At 44.6% G+C, this 15827-nt stretch overlaps 1 protein-coding gene across 1 annotated transcript in view; it reads left to right on the top strand.

Moving 5' to 3' along the window:
- Positions 1-11697: 11697 nt before the first annotated feature.
- The window catches only part of RAPH1 (Ras association (RalGDS/AF-6) and pleckstrin homology domains 1), an 89364-nt gene continuing 85234 nt past the window's right edge, over positions 11698-15827 (top strand). Inside the window, exon 1 of the mRNA XM_058664892.1 lies at positions 11698-12084. The gene's annotated coding sequence lies outside the window, so the exon portion shown is untranslated. The remainder of the gene's footprint in view (positions 12085-15827) is intronic.

The following is a 15827-nucleotide window of genomic DNA, read 5'->3' as shown; positions in this document are numbered from 1 at the left end:
CCCCAGGCCATCAACAGGGAGCTGGATTGGAACTGGAGCAGCCCAGTCTTGAACCAGCACCGATATGGGATGCTGGGGAAACAGAAGCCTCATCCACTATGCTGTGACACTTGCCCTCTTACTTCCCATTCTTGAATGATCTTTGTGGAAAGGATGGGAAAATCTGTATGGCAATGTAACATCCTGATGCTATTCTCCGATGTAACAGGCTATTTATAAATTAGAAGTATTCACAATGACCATCATGACCACTTAAACATATTCACAATGTGCGTTTTTGTGTACATGACTGTACCCTAGCATTTCTGAGTTTTACCCAGCAAAAAGATCAAATGCATGAATTAAATTGACAATTAACTTGCATGAACAGTTCTTTGAGCACATGGTGACTGCAATTTATTTGGAATGATCTCAGACCATGCAGAGGTGGATATGGGCATGGAATACATAGTGTAGGCCTTGCATATTATAAATGTTTAGAGAAGGAAGCTTTCACTTTCTGATTTGAGAATGCTTTATGGAGGTGAACTGGAAGTGGCTGGGAAGGTCAGCCAGGATTTGGATGGGCAGGAATGGGCGGGGAGATTGTCCAGACAATGAGAATTGATAGAGCAACGCCAAAAAAGTGAGCTCCGTCAGCTGAGTAAGAGAAGATGAGAAACCAGCTGGAGTGATGTGGAGGCAGAGAAAGATGGTGCTCGTGAACAGCTTTGCAGCCAGTCAGAGGAGTTAATTTGAGTTACAGGCAATAGGGATTTGTGGCAGGCTTAGAAAATTTTCTAGCTATTTTAACCCGAATCCAAATAGTGCGAATGATGGAAACTGTCTACTCCACAGAAGAGGAATCTATTGATTTATATGTCCCAATGGATGGAAGGAGAGGAGTAGAACTGGTCATCAGACACCCAAAGTCAAGGATACAGACACCACTAGGATTCTCCCTGCTCCCCCGCCCCGTTTTCCTCACCTTACGTTGCTCTGCTGTTTTCTGTGACACTGCAATCATGGTCACTGACATTTTCTGGTTTGTTTCCTGAATGCCGTAGCAAAAAAAAAAAAAACAGATTTTTCTCTCAATTGCAGTTGAGAGGAAGAAAAAGGGTGGGGAGCGGGGCGGGGGGAGGGGGGAATGCTGGAGTGGCTCTGGTTATCCCAGCACAGGTCACACCCTGTCCTCTGTGACCAGCAAAGCAGTGCTGAGATTGGCAGCAGCACTTAGAGCTCCACTGCTGCTGGGGGCTGGGCTGGCAGGAGAGACTAACTTTGAAAGAAACATGCTGTCTGCAGAAGAGAGGAAGACAGAACAGAGGAAATGAAAGAGTAGATGCCCTTATGGTAGCATGCATGGAATTGTTCTCATTAGCATTCTCTGTGAAAGCCAAACTAATGCAAAATCAGTTTGGCTTCTTAAAAAAATAAATATCTTAACCAGGCCTAGCACGGTAGCCTAGTGGCTAAAGTCTTCACCTTGCCTACACCAGGAACACATATGGGCCCTGGTTCATGTCTAGGCTGCTCCACTTCCCATCCAGCTCTCTGCTTGTGGTCTGGGAAGGCAGTCAAGGACGGCCCAAAGCCTTGGGACCCTGCACCCGCGTGGGAGACCTGGAAGAGCTCCTGGCTCCTGGCTTTGGATCGGCGCAGCACCAGCCATTGCGGTTGCTTGGGGAGTGGATCATTGGATGCAAGATCTTCCTCTCTGTCTCTCTTCCTCTCTCTATAGATTTGACTTTCCAATAAAAAAAAAATAAATCTGTAAAAAAATATATCTTAACCATGCTTAACAATTTTCAATATTCACTTAATTGGCAGACATTATACATATCTATACGATGCATTTTTTTTTCTAGAAAACAGGGATGTTATTATTAAATAACATGGAGTATGACAGTAATCATAAAGTGAAAAAAGGAAAAAAATCATTTTGAAAATGGAACTATTGATCAACCACAAAGAATAAACCTTAAAACACCAAAAATCTGTAAGCTCGAGATAATGGATCCTTTTTTTTTAATATACTTCCTTTCAATTTTATCTGTTTGTGTTTATGTATTTGTCTGCGATAGACTAATGCCCTCTTTCCTGCCCAGACACCCATACACAAAGATATCCATATCCTAATTCTTGGAAAATATGGATATGCTGCTGTTTGTAGCAAAAGTAGATTTGGGGTTGTGATTATTAAGTTAAGGATCTTGAGCTGGAAAGAATGCTGTCTTGGTCTGTTTTATGCCGTCATGATAGAAAGTCTCAGGCTGGGTAAACTCTAATGGAAAGAAATGTGACGGTTCATAGTTCTAGAAGCTAGAAAGTCCTATTTCAAGCTGCTGGTCCCTGGTGAGGGCCTCTGCTGCATCATCACAAGGAGGAAGGCAGAAGGGCAGACAGCAGAAGAGTGTCTGTAAGATTTTTTTTTTCCAAACAATTTATTTGAGAGAGAAAGGGGGAAGGGGGAGAGAGAGAGAGAAAGAGGGAGAGAGAGAACTGCCATCTGCTAGTTAACTTCCCAAAAGCCCACCATGGCTGTGGCTGGGTGAACCCAAAGCCCGGAGCCAGAATTCATCCAAGTCTGCCACAGAAGGGTCATGGATTTAATTACTTGAGTCATTATGGTTTCCCAAGGAGTGCATTAGCAGGAAAGCTGGAATTAGGAACTAGAAACTGGGATTGAACCTAATACTCCAGGATGGGACATGACATCCTACTGGTTAGGTAAAACACCTACTACATTGGCAGCCGATTTTAGAATGTCATTACTCATGATCATAAGCCGCTCATGACCTAGACACGAAGCCTTCAGCCCCACCTCCCAACATTGCATTGGGGATTAAGTTTCCAAAGAAGAATCTGGAGGATTACCTTCAAACCACAACAATTATTCTGAATTATTCAGATGGGTCTTTTGTAATCACAGTATAAGAAGAAGGCAGAAGAGTCTGAGCCAGAAAGAAATTGAAACATGCCCTGCTGCTTGCATTGAATATGGAAGATGTGGCTATAAGCCAGAGAACGCTACTAGAAGCTGGAAAAGCAAAGATGCGGGTTCTCCTCCCGAGCCTCCAGAAAGAACTCAGCTCTGACAATACCTTGATTTTAGCCCACTGACACCAATATTAGACATCTGAGTATAGAACTGCAATAACTTTGTGTTGTTTTAAGTAAGTTTAGGATAATTTGTTACTCTAGAAATAGTAAATTAACACAATAGATATATTTATACATCATGCATGCTTGTGGATTTAGGTTTTTTTATTTTCAATTATATAAAAATCATACTATGCATGATATTTCATGCTATGCATTTTCAAAATGATAACAAGATTTTTTCTTTGTTTTCAAAAATTGATTCATGTATGAGAGAAGTAGAGGGCCAGATAGAGGGAAAACTATCCACTGGTTCACTCTGCAGATGTCTACAGTGGCTGAGATTGAGCTAGGGCCATAAGCTGGAAGATGGAACTCAATCCTATGTGAATGGCAGGAACCCAGATACTTGGGTCATCACTGCTGCCTCTCAGGGTACATATTAGAAGGCAGCTGGAATGTGGAACAGAGATGAGCCTCAAATCCAGGTACTTGAATAGGGGATGCAGATAACCAAACCGGAGTCAGCTACTATGTCAAACACCCACCCCTAGATGATAGTTTGGTTTTTCATAAATTAAACTCCCTTGATGAATTCATTTGAGATACAGTATGCACACATATTTAATGAACATCTGGGACACAGATTATTTGAAGCAAAGAATCACAGGTGGATTCATTATATAGTGGGGTTGATGAAAAAAGCGCATTACCGCACCATGTTTGCTGCCACTCCGCACAGTACACTGAATTACACATTGTTAATGAATGACACACTAAACATAGCGTGAAACATTGTCAAATATGTAATATATTTAATATCAATAGGTAATTTATAAGAAATAATTTAGAAATATATTTACATGTGTCCACAGCCCTGATGGCCAGTGTATGCACATGTATGCCTCCATATGTATGAATGTGTGTATTTTCTTATTCAGCCCTGATTTCCCACTATGACTGAAGTCTCCTCAAAATATATTTATTGAACAACTATTTTTTGAAAGATTTATTTATTTTTATTGGAAACTCAGATATACAGAGAGGAGGAGAGACAGAGTGGAAGATCCTCCATCCTCTGATTCACTCCCCAAGCAGCCACAATGGCTGAGCTGTGCCCATTCAAAGCCAGGAGCCCAGAGCCTTTTCTGGGTCTTCCACGTGGGTGCAGGGTCTCAAGACTTTGAGTTGTCCTCTACTGCCTTCCCAGGCCACAAGCAGGGAGCTGGATGGAAAGCGGGGCAGCTGGGACCAGAACCAGTGCCCACATGGGATCATGGCGCAAGCTAGGCAAGGACCTCAGCCACTAGGCTATCATTCCAGGCCCTACTGAACAACTATTAAAGATTGAATGCTGTTCCCCAAAAATTCATTTGCTGAAATCGTAACTTTTAGTATTTCAGAATGTGACTTTATTTTGCTGTAAGTTCTCCGATAACATATTTAAGTTAAAATATGAACGGTTAGATTGGTCCTAGACCAATATGACTGATATCCATCTTAAGCAGTAGATGATAGAACACAGTTTGTGAACACTTTGAACTTGGACCTCCAGGCTTCTGAACTGTGAGAAAACACATTTGTGTTGTTTAAGCACCTCTCTCTGTGTTATTTTGTAATGGTATCTGTGGGAAAATAATATAGCAATCTACTATATACGAGGCATTATGTCAGAGGATACAGACTAGATATTCAACAATATAAAAGGCACAGTACTTGACCTTGATGATCATCCAATTACTTATTTCAAGTATCCTAAAAATCAAGTCCCTTGATAGAATGTCCCACGATCACTTCACATGCAACTTGTCCCAAACAGACTCGTGCCCTAAGCTTCCTTTTTGGCTGACAGACTTTACTTTGTAGGATACTGAAAGGCTCTAATTCTTCCTTATGGCTCCACATTATTGGATAATGGCTTGAATTTGACAAGAACTCAATATCTGTCTGTTGACTTAGCAATGATATCAGTTCTCCACATTCAGCATTCTTCCACTCTAGGAATCCTAAGGTCAGGGATTTTTCTATTCCTTCTTGCCCTTGTCCACTCTGTTCCCTGTGCCTGTCAGTTTTTCCAAATATAATTTAGTTTCTCTCCCTTCTCATTGCTCAACACTTCATGCCTGGATTAATACAACCAGCTTCCCAATCTTTCCTTTTCTGTCTTTCACCATGCTTTTATTTGCCAATGATTGCTGAATTTTTCTGTTCCCGACATCATGACAGGTGCTGGAGTAAACTATGTCTCTGCCTTTTGAAGAACTTTCGATCTTCGGTGGAATCAAGCACAGGCACAGAAAGTTCTTATACTATTGTGCAAGTATTAGGATGCAACAAACAGAGGAATCTAGGGAAACCAGCTATAAAGAGAGAGATGAACTGTAATGAGTAGAGGCCAAGAAGGAGAAAAGCGCATTCCAGACAGAATGACAGGCTTTGATCTGGGGAAGTGACTGACACATTCAAATATGATCTTGATCATTTACCCTACTGCACCACTTCCCAAGCCTTTTGCTTGAACTCCAAAGGTCCTAATAATTTGTCTTCCTTCCATTTCACTGTTACTTAACCTTCCTCTTTGGCTTGAGTGAAACAATGTTCCCCAGTGTCTGCTATGCCATCTTCCCATCTAGAATGGTCCCCCCTCTTTATAGAGGCAACTCTAGACCCAGCAATACCCTGCACTACAAGAATACTTGGTGGAAATTCATGCTCCACCCCTCCCTTCCCGTTGCAGACATTTTTGAAATGGCCATAAACTTTTCACTTTATTATTAGGCACTAAACACAAATCATCCACTCTTTCAAATGGTATTTGTGGCTAAGCTTCTTGCTAATGTGTGCCCTGTGAGGCAGCAGCTAATGGTTCAAATACCTGGTTCCTCGCCACACGAGTAGGGGACCCTATTGAATTCCTCAGTTCCCGGCTTTGACCTAGCCCAGCCCTGGCTGTAGAGGGGATTTGGAGAGTCTCTTTCTAATAAATTAAAGCAACTTTAATATGTGTGGCTAATATTATTACTAGCAATTTAGTTATCACATGCCAAGCTGGCTTTAAAATAGCACTCTAACATGTGCATAATCAAGAGAGTCACTGAGTTCTGATTGGCTAAATTCATTTGTGGTCTGACACAGACGTCAGAGCATTCACGAGAGTTTAGGTCGCTGTGATAACTGCTCTTGCATAATAGTTTCTATTCGTCCTAAGTAAACATCTGGGAATGTCCAGTTCTACAGATTTTTGTCAATAAATAATGACTCCTACAAAAGGCTACACCAAAGAAACTTTTAACAGATTAACTTTTAACAGATAATAAAAGATATGTGGTACTCCACCTATTGCATATTTTATTGAAGCATAAATCCCACATATATGGAAGGAAGAGAAACACATTGTAGTCAGTATCAAACAGTGCGCCGTGGCTTTGTACACTGAGGCGGATGTTGGCAGCATGAGCCATGTGAAATCCTCACCTCAAGGAAATTACCCTACGTTTCTACCCCGGTTCTGTTCCTCCTCCTTTCATTCAGCTTCTGAGTGCCAGCTGACTCTTGTTCCTTCCATGAAGTCATTGAACCTACTTGGATCCCACTTGAATTCTCTCTTTGATTTACTCTTATTATACTTATAGTCTGTGTTAGAGGTTAGGATTCAGTTACTCTCTGATAATTTCATATGTTCCTGTCTCATGAACCAGAAGCTTTGAATGTGAAGGTCATCTTTTAAGTTAAAATTAGCTTTACTTTTCTATGAAGTAGTACATGTTTTGTGTTGCTGCCTTAGCATTTTTAAAGAGATTTACCATCATAAAGGTTGACTTACTCATTCTTGCAAATGAAAGAATACAAATCCACTATTAATGATGAAGTATTCTAATCATACCATTCAGTAATAAACACTGGGTCTTCTATTTTCTTCCAGCTTTTCCCTATACACAATGTCTTCTCATGAGATCACACTGTATGAATTGTTTATTTTATTAATTTACATAATCTGAAAACTTCCCTTACCAATAAATATTATTTTATAATTCATCTGTTTCTAAGTGAAACTCTAATATGTAGACATTTATGGAATTTCTACTTATTTGCTTTCCCCCCCCACAATATCAGAGATAATGTTTTGTCCTTTTAATGTCAAACTGCACTGTAAGAATGTATATTTCCACCTGCAGGGTGTGTTAGTACCTGTTTCTTTCCATTTTTGCTACCAATGGGTAGTATCATTTTAAAGACTAGAGACTATTTCTTATATTCCTTTAGTAAGTCTAGACAGGTTGAGGACACAGTGGATACTGAAGAAATGGTTTTGAGAAATTAATCTATAGTTAATTTTTTTCTCCATAATTTGTAACTACTGGAAATGTCTAACCAATTATTCAGTCAACATATGATAGTCCCTGATCTGTCTATTAAAAGTGAATATAAACCAGAAATATAGCAAATGTTTTATGAGTTTTTGCAACATAAATTATAACACTGATAGCCAGTTTCACACGGCATAGATGATGCTATTCTTAAAATGCAAATTGTACCAGAGTCCCAAGACCTCTCTTGAGAACAAACAGTTTGTCTCATTTTTCTAAGAATAGGAAGTACTGAAACTTCTCCTCTGGGGATTAGGGCTATGAATGTAGGATAAGAGAACCCTCTGGCTTATTAGCTATTAGAGTCGTCAGAACTAGGAGAATTGTGACAAAGAAGGAGACAAAATCTGGTGTGGATTTTCATAGCTCTGAACATTTTCTTTAGTGTGAAAGAGAAATAAAAATCAACAATGACATTTCTGGGGAGAATGTCAATGTTTCCATCCATTTCTGAAAGTTTATTCTAATTAAAGAAACCTCAGGGATGACTGGATAAAAGTCCTATTTAGTCAGATAAGCCAATGAATTCTGCACAGAATTATCAGAAAGCTTATATCCAGGTAATAATTGAGTCAATTTTTCTAATGTAGAAATCTTTTACCTAAAGAAGCAATTATTGGTAGTACAGCTTTAAAAATTACTGATTTGAAACCTCATTCAAAAAGGTATATTTCATGACTCTTATCTATAGTAGAAAGAGAATGTGACTGGGGTCAGAAGGTGTAGATTCTAGTCTAGTACCTGCCAATAGTACCTATGTAACTTTAGGTAAGTCACTTCAGATGTTGGGGCTGTAATTTTCTACTCTCACCCAAATATATGGTTTAGATCAGCATTTCCCAATGTGTGTTCTATGGAACACATGTCTTATGAGTTGTTCCACTGGAAAAAGGGATTTCATAGTTTAGTACATTTGGGAAGTGCTAGATAAAATATCAACCTCAGAAATTCATAGTGTACATTATCACATTCAAACCACCAAAAGCCTGTTCACTTTGGAAACCCGCCGAATTTTATTTAACCTAACATTTCTTACTTAAGCGATTAAAGGAAGTGTAAAACATTTTTTGAATCAACCTGCTAAAATCCTATGTAACTGGAATTCTGTGGAACAAACTTTGGGAAATGCTGGACTAAGCTCCTTTGACACATCTAGATCTAAGGCGCTATTCTTCCTATACTATCTGGCCAGTTCCCTGAAACCAATTCCTTCTTCATTCAGCAGTCACCACCAAATCTGAATCCAATCCTCCACACCAGAATCCTGTAGGTCATACCAACTATCTCTTCTTACACTCCCTGCTACATCCAATCCTGTAGATTCCACTTCCTTAACATGGCTCCCACCTGTCAGTCCCTTCTTCCCATTCTACTGCCTCTGTTCATACTCAAACTGGCAGCATATTTCACCTGCTCATCCTAATTTTTCTTCCTCCAGTCTGCTCTCCAAAACACAAATCCACTTGTTTTGAGGCTAAAGTATTTTAAAGACCCGCTTTAAAAGTTATTTATTTGCTTGAAAAGCTCTAGGCAGGGTGAGGGGAAGGGAGAGTAAAATCTCATCCCATCCATTGATTCATTCCTCAAATACCAGCAATAGCAGGGTTGGGCCAGGCTAGAACCAAGTGCTGGAAACTCAGTCTGAGTCTCCCATGTGGGAGCCAGCACTTGCTGCATCTCAGAGTTTGCATTCTTAGGAAGCTGGAATAGAGAACCAATCTGGGACTTGAACCCTACTCTATAAACATGGGGATGCCAGTATCTGCAGAGCCATCTTAATAGTGGCACCAAATACCTTTTCCTAAAATCTTTCTAATTATTATCATACCCCAAGTGTCAAGTTCAAACTTCTTAGGTTAGCCCACAAGCTGTTTTGTTAAAGAGGTCCTTCCCACCCTTTGTTCTGCCTCTGTCCTATACCTGTGCAGACAGAATGAATTTATATGCTAGGCTGCTATGTCATCATGCTGTTGGGGCCTCCCAAGATTTGTTGCTCTGTTTGGAATGCCTGCTCCTCCCTTCATCTTGGTAGCTCTCCCCACTACTTGAACGATTTCCCTATTGACCTGGGAACAGACTTAACATTCTCATGGCGATTGAATGTTCTTTGAAGGCAGGAAGAATTGTGCCAGGTCCTTCTTATCTTGTGTATCCCTAGGCCTTAGATGGCCATCAGCTCTGAGCAAACAAATGAATCATCTTAAAGGAGCCTGCTTACTTTTCTCAGCAGCTGAAAGTTCCTCTTTTTCTTCTGATTAGTCTGGACAGACCTAAGCACCTAGAGGTGGCAGAGTTGACCAAGAGCAATCTAAGAAGTACAACAGGTCTACTTTATATATATATATAATCATATATATATGAATTTTTTTTCTTGGAAATACAGATATACAGAGAGAGGAGAGACAGAGAGAAAGATCTTCTAGCCCCTGGATCATACTCCAAATGACCAAAAACGGCTTGGAGCTGAGCCATCCAAAGCCATGTGGGTGCAGGACTTGGGCCAGCCTCTACTGCTTTTCCAGGCCACAAGCAGGGAGCTGAATGGGAAGTGGAGCAGCTGGGACATGAACCAGCGCCTATATGGGATGCCGGTTCTTGGAGGTGGTTTAGCCAACTGAGCCAAATTGCTAGCCCCTACAGGTCTACTTTTTAAAGGAGGTTTCCATGAAGTGAGATTCTTGTTTGTAAGGTGTCACACAGACTGGTGTTAGCACTTGATAACAATAGTTACATATTAAGCTTACCACCCAGAAATTTCTAGTCTCAATGGACCTGGTCCAAAGGAAGATGAGGTTGAGACAGATTGGGACGATATCATCACTTTTTAAAAAGCACTGATACATATTTATTGTGCAAAGTTAGTTACCATGCCAGATACTGTGGCAGGCAGGCCAATAAATACATTGTATTACATTTTTTAGGAAAGATCACAGCTTACTGAAATAAATTAATGAGAGGCAACAAATGAGTTCCACAAGAAAGGAAGAGAAGGAGCTAGGAGTTGGTCAGCCACACTAAGAAGGAATAGTACGACTTTACAGATGACTGAAACACCAAGAAAACTTCAAGAACAAAAGTGTTTTTATGTTTCGGAAGTATAGCTATATCCCCTAGGGTGAGCTACAGCCAGTAAGTGTATTGTGTGAGGTTCTAAATACCACGTTGAAAGAGATTGTGCAAAAAAGACTCAAACCACTTGAAAGTCCTCAAGAATATCAGGAAGTAAGAATGCAATTAACCAAGCCAGGATTTGGCCCCAGGACAGGGAAATGCGCATTCCGGTTCTTGGAAAGGGAGCTAAGATTTTAGAAATGTATAGTCAATTCTTTATTTGTGAAAACTCATGACACTGAAAACTCCCAGCAAGCAGATGGGAAGGCAGAAAATAGGGATGTTCATTGCAACCAGTTCCACATTGCATTTCCAATGTGTCAGTTGTTTTAATGTTGTCCACCAAGTTGCACGTAGCTAAGCAATAATGGTTCAATTCCATTTTCCTCCCCTTCCTTTGATCACGTTTAGGTGAAGGTCAGAATAAGGACGTGGGTTAAAATCTAAAGGTGTAAGTCAAGCCTGCACCAAAACATGAGGATCTAAGAAATTTAGACCTTGATCAGGAAAATGCCAGTATCTACCCCTAGAAAATTTCTACTCAGAAATCCAGAACACAAGGCAGAAAGGTTTCGAAGTTCCACAGTAGTGAAATGATCCGTTTCCAAAAGCTTCCCATCAGTAACACACTGCATGAAACTGCAGTTTTGGGCCGAAACGGGGTTTCCTAGAGAAAGGCATCACAGAGATTCCAGCGACAACGACCCCCGCAGGTGCCCCGAGAGCACCTCTGAGGCATGGGTGGCGTCGGAGGAGGGGAAGCCGGCAGCTCTGCAGCGAGGCGGCTCGAGCCCTGGCGACTCCCAGAGCCTCGGCGACTCCCAGCGCCCTCGGACACAGGCCCCCCGGCAGGCTCCCAAGGAGCGGCGAGCAGGGGGTGGGGCCGCACCGGGATTTTCCTCCCCACTCATTCATTCTCTGATTCACTCATTCCCGGAGGCGGTTCTCAGGGACGAGCGGAGGAAAGGCGGGGTTCCCGAGGACCGCCCCGGCTGGGTGCGGCCGCTCCGGCGCCCCCAAGGGGAAGAGAGAGAAAGAGGGCAGAGCCGGGCGGCCGCGGGCTCTGGGGGCTCGGGCCGGGGCCGGGCGGAGCCGCCTGAGCCGGAAGTGAGTGGTCGTCGGCGGGGCGGAGGCGCGGGGGAGGGCGCCCGCGGCCCGGCGCGAGTGGGTCCGCCCTCCGGCCGCCCGGCCCTCAGCGCCGCCTTCTGCGTCTCGGCCGGCGGCGGCGGCGGCCACGCTCGCTCCGGCCGCCGTGGGGCGCTGCGGCCGGCCCGCCCCCGCCCCGCCTGCGGCCGCCCGCCGGCCCCGCCGCTGCCGCCGTCGCCGTGGGCCGGTCAGTCCGTCAGGCGGTCTGTCAGTCAGTCACGGAGCGCACGGCGCGGGAGCTGCCGGCATTCGCTGCGCCTCCGGGGAAAGGAGCGCCGCGTCTGGGGCGGAGGCTGGAGGAGCGCGAGCGGCGGGTGTCCTGCCCGGGGCCGCCCACGGTAGCCGGGGAGCGCCGGAGGGCCGAGCGGCAGCCGCGGTGAGTACTCCACCTCGCCCTCGCGGCCGCGGGAAAGGGAAGGCGGGCGGACGCGGGCGGTGAAGCAGTTCTCCGGCTCCCGCCTCCATTTTTTTCCCGGTCCCCGGGCCCCACCATCCGGACACGGTGCGGGCGGCCGCAGTCCCGGGGCGGGGTCGCTGCCGGGCTCGCGTCGGGGGCCGGGGCCAGCTGGACCGCGCCCGGCGAGGCAGCCGGCCGGTGGGTGGGTCGGGGGTCGGCGGGGCCTGGGCTGCACCCTGCGCCCCTGGGAGCCGCCACGGAGAGAGAGACAATGAGGGAGAGGGGGCCGCCTCGGAAGGGGTGCGGTGGGGCTCCTCGGACCCGGCGCCGGGGGCAGTGGCCCCGGGCCGGGAGGAGGAAGAGAGGGAGTCTTCCTCCCGGCCAGCCGCAGAATCTAGGCACCGAGGTCGGCTGGCTGGGATTGCTGAGCGCCCCTCCGCCCCATCTTTCACAGCTGGTTTCAGCGCAGAGATTTAGAAAGGCGGGGCGCGCCTGCTGCTTCTTCCTTCTAATGAAGGAGGCGAAGTAATTACTGCCCGGCTTTTGAGCCCCGGCTCGTTTTTCTTGCACATTCCCGCCGGAAATCCAAACTGCCATTCTTGGTGAGCGGGGTGTGTGTGTGTGTGTGTGTGTGTGTGTGTGTGTGTGTGTGCGCGCGCACACACAGGGCAGGAGGGGGCAGGGCAGTCGTGTCAGGTAGGATGCCTTCAAGATGGGGTTTTCTCATTCAGACAGTGCCTTAGGGTGGCCCCACGGTGTGAGCTGGACACTGCTGAAGACGTGGCTGAGTGGGAAATGAGAGCTCTTTTGGAAGGGTGGTGTGAATGTTGCACGTGTTTTTGCGGGTGTGTATTTCTTGTATTCCGTGGGAAGAGCCATCGGGGCAAGTGTGGGAGAGCGAAAAGGTCCTTCGCTCCGTCTCTGCAGCATTTATCATGGTAATGTGGAAAGAGAGCTGTCTGTATGCAAAACCAGGGGAAAGGTAGGGGGCTGGCGATGAGTCGTGATCGGGCTGTTAACGGGTGGGAATATTAAATTCAGCAGACATCTGTGAATACCTAGTCCGTGCAGTAGGTTTGGGGGAGCCAACCTCCAGCCTGGAGTGGTGGGAGGAGCTGTTTCCCGGCCTGGGAAAGTGACGTCCCGGGAGCCTAGCCATTTGGCCGGCTAGGGGAGGTTGGATAAGCTAGTGACCTCTGCGGTAGATCGCCGGCCGCGAAATAGGACTCGCCCCACCTGTTTACTTCCCCAGGTGGTTGTCAGTTAGGTTCACGAAGATAAAATGTATGCAAAACGCGGAGCACCTGGCCCGGCTGGGAGGTGTTTAACAAATGTTAATTCCTTTTGCTGGCTTCCCTGCTGCTGTATGGAGGTTGTCTTGGAGGAGGGCGAGGAAGTGAAGGTGTAGTCGGCCGTGTAAATGTTGAGGTGCAGGTGTAGACTGGAGGAGCACAGGAAGAGGAAAGGTTGATTCCGGATTGACCTGCCGATGGGCAGGGCCGGGGGAGGAGGGTGCAGATTCAGGGAAACCGCCTGGGCTTCCGAGTGGAGCCTTGCGGGATGTGGGCGGGAGCGGGTGGGGAGGAGGAAGACGCTCCACGCGGAGGGAGACCACTGGAGGAAGGGCGGAATAGAGACGCTCAGAGCTTTCTAGCTCTTGTTGAGACTGACCTTCAAATATTGCCTCTCTGTTTGCTTTTTGTGTCGTGTGTTTCCCAGAAACCAGATACAGCCTTATTCAAGTAAGTACAAAAACTGCCTGCAAAGCTTAATACATGATTGGGGGTGGGGCTAACCATTTTGTGTTATTTGGGTTACTGCTGTCGTTAATGGAGAATTAGTTGTAGCTGTTTCCTTGTGAGGAATGGTAGCTCTATCTTGGGGAAGCAGGAGCTAATTTTTTTTTTTTTCAAACGCAGAGGTCTCCCTGAGATTCTGTGGTGACTGGCTGGAAGGAGTTATGTAGTGGGCTCAAGTTGGCTGTAGTTCCACGAACATTCAATACTTTTTTTTCTGAAGAAGTCTTTTTAAACCAGTTTTTTTTCTGAAGAAGTCTTTTTAAACCACTGATGGCTTTTCTTACCTCAGAAATAAGTGCTTCTTCATTAGCCTTGTGGGTAACTGTCACGGTTAATGATTCTTGGGTGCACATTGTACAGTCATGGCTTTCCTTGCCTTGGTAGGGACATAGATGGATGTCAACATTAGTGTTGCTAGCTTCAGACCCTTGTTTTAGGAAAAACTCAGGCAAATAACTTACCTTGATCCTTTAATTCTTTTCCCGTGAAATAAGTTTGTATTAGAGTGCTGGTTTTCAAACCACAGTTCATTGGATTTGAGAAGCTTCAAGTGGTGCTGTTGATGTTTGACTTAAATCTCTAGGAGACTGTGCATTTTTTAGACACCTCTTGTGTAATATTTAATCATCACCATAACCCTCTGAAATAAGTTCTGTTATTTGAGAAAATGAGCAGCCAGTGCTGCCAGAGACAGCAGAGCTGTTGTGTGGCCAGCAGGGTTTGAAACTATACAACCTAATGCTTAGGATTGTATTTTTTTTTTTTAATTTTTTGGAAAGATTTACAGGAAGGTCTTCCATCCACTGGTTCACTCTCCAAGTGACCACAGCGACTAGAGCTGATCTGATCTAAGGCCAGAAGCTTGTTCCCAGTCTGTCACGTGGGCGCAGGATCCCAAGGCTTTGGACCAACCTTGACTGCGCTCCCAGGCCACGAGCAGGGAACTGGATGGGAAGTGGAGCGGCCAGGACAGGAACTTGTAAGGCAAGGACTTTAGCTGCTAGGCCACTGTGCTGGGCTCTTAGGGTTATATTCTTAACCACCTTTCCACATTGCCACTTTAGTGAAATAAACAATGCATCTCTGCTTCTTAAATTTTTCTGGTAAAATGCGCATAACGTCAAATTTCATTTTTAAGTGACTGGTGTTCTTCCAGTGGCAAATTAAGTGGTTAATTTTGTTTTCAGCGACATTAGGACATTCACACTGTTGTGCAATCGTGTTATCCATCTCCAAAACTTTTTCATCATCCCAAACTGATTCTGCCCATTAAACAATAACTTCTCTCCTCTCCTCCCCTTAACCCTTAGTAAAAACTTGTACTTTCTGTCTCTGAATTTGCCTACATTAGGTGCTTTCATGTAGATGAATTTGTCTAATGTTCTTGGTCTGGCTAATATCACTTAGCATAATGTCTTCCGGATTTATCCATGTTGTACCATGTATCAAATTTTCATTCTAATACTGAATGGAAATTTAGATTGTCTCTATCTTTTGGCTATTGTGAATAATAGCATACCACCACAGCCACCTGTCATCAAAGAAAATTGGCAAACTTGCCACTTTGGTCTTTTTGTATAAAGTACATGTTTAGCTCATCTTTAAATTGGATGTACATTTGAATGTGAATCCCTGCTTTCATTGGTTTGGGTTAGAGCCTCTGGATCATGTGTTAATTCTAGATTAACCTTTTTTTTTTTTTAAATTGCTACATTGTTTTCTCTCTAAAAAATCTTTTTTAAAAAAAATTTTTATTTGTGAAATAGAGCTGTCTAATGCTGGTTAACTCCCCCAACACCCCTAGTGGCTGGATTGGGTCAGACCAAGCTCTAAGCTGTGAGCAGCAGGAATGCAAGTCTTGGCACCATCACCTGCTGCTTCTCAGGGGTGCTTCTTAGCAGGTGGCTGGAATTGGGAGCTGAG

This window comes from Ochotona princeps, chromosome 5, assembly GCF_030435755.1.
Source record: "Ochotona princeps isolate mOchPri1 chromosome 5, mOchPri1.hap1, whole genome shotgun sequence".
NCBI lineage: Eukaryota > Metazoa > Chordata > Mammalia > Lagomorpha > Ochotonidae > Ochotona > Ochotona princeps.
The sequence above is the reverse complement of the archived record's forward strand: the minus strand, read 5'-3'. Positions and strand labels throughout refer to the sequence as shown.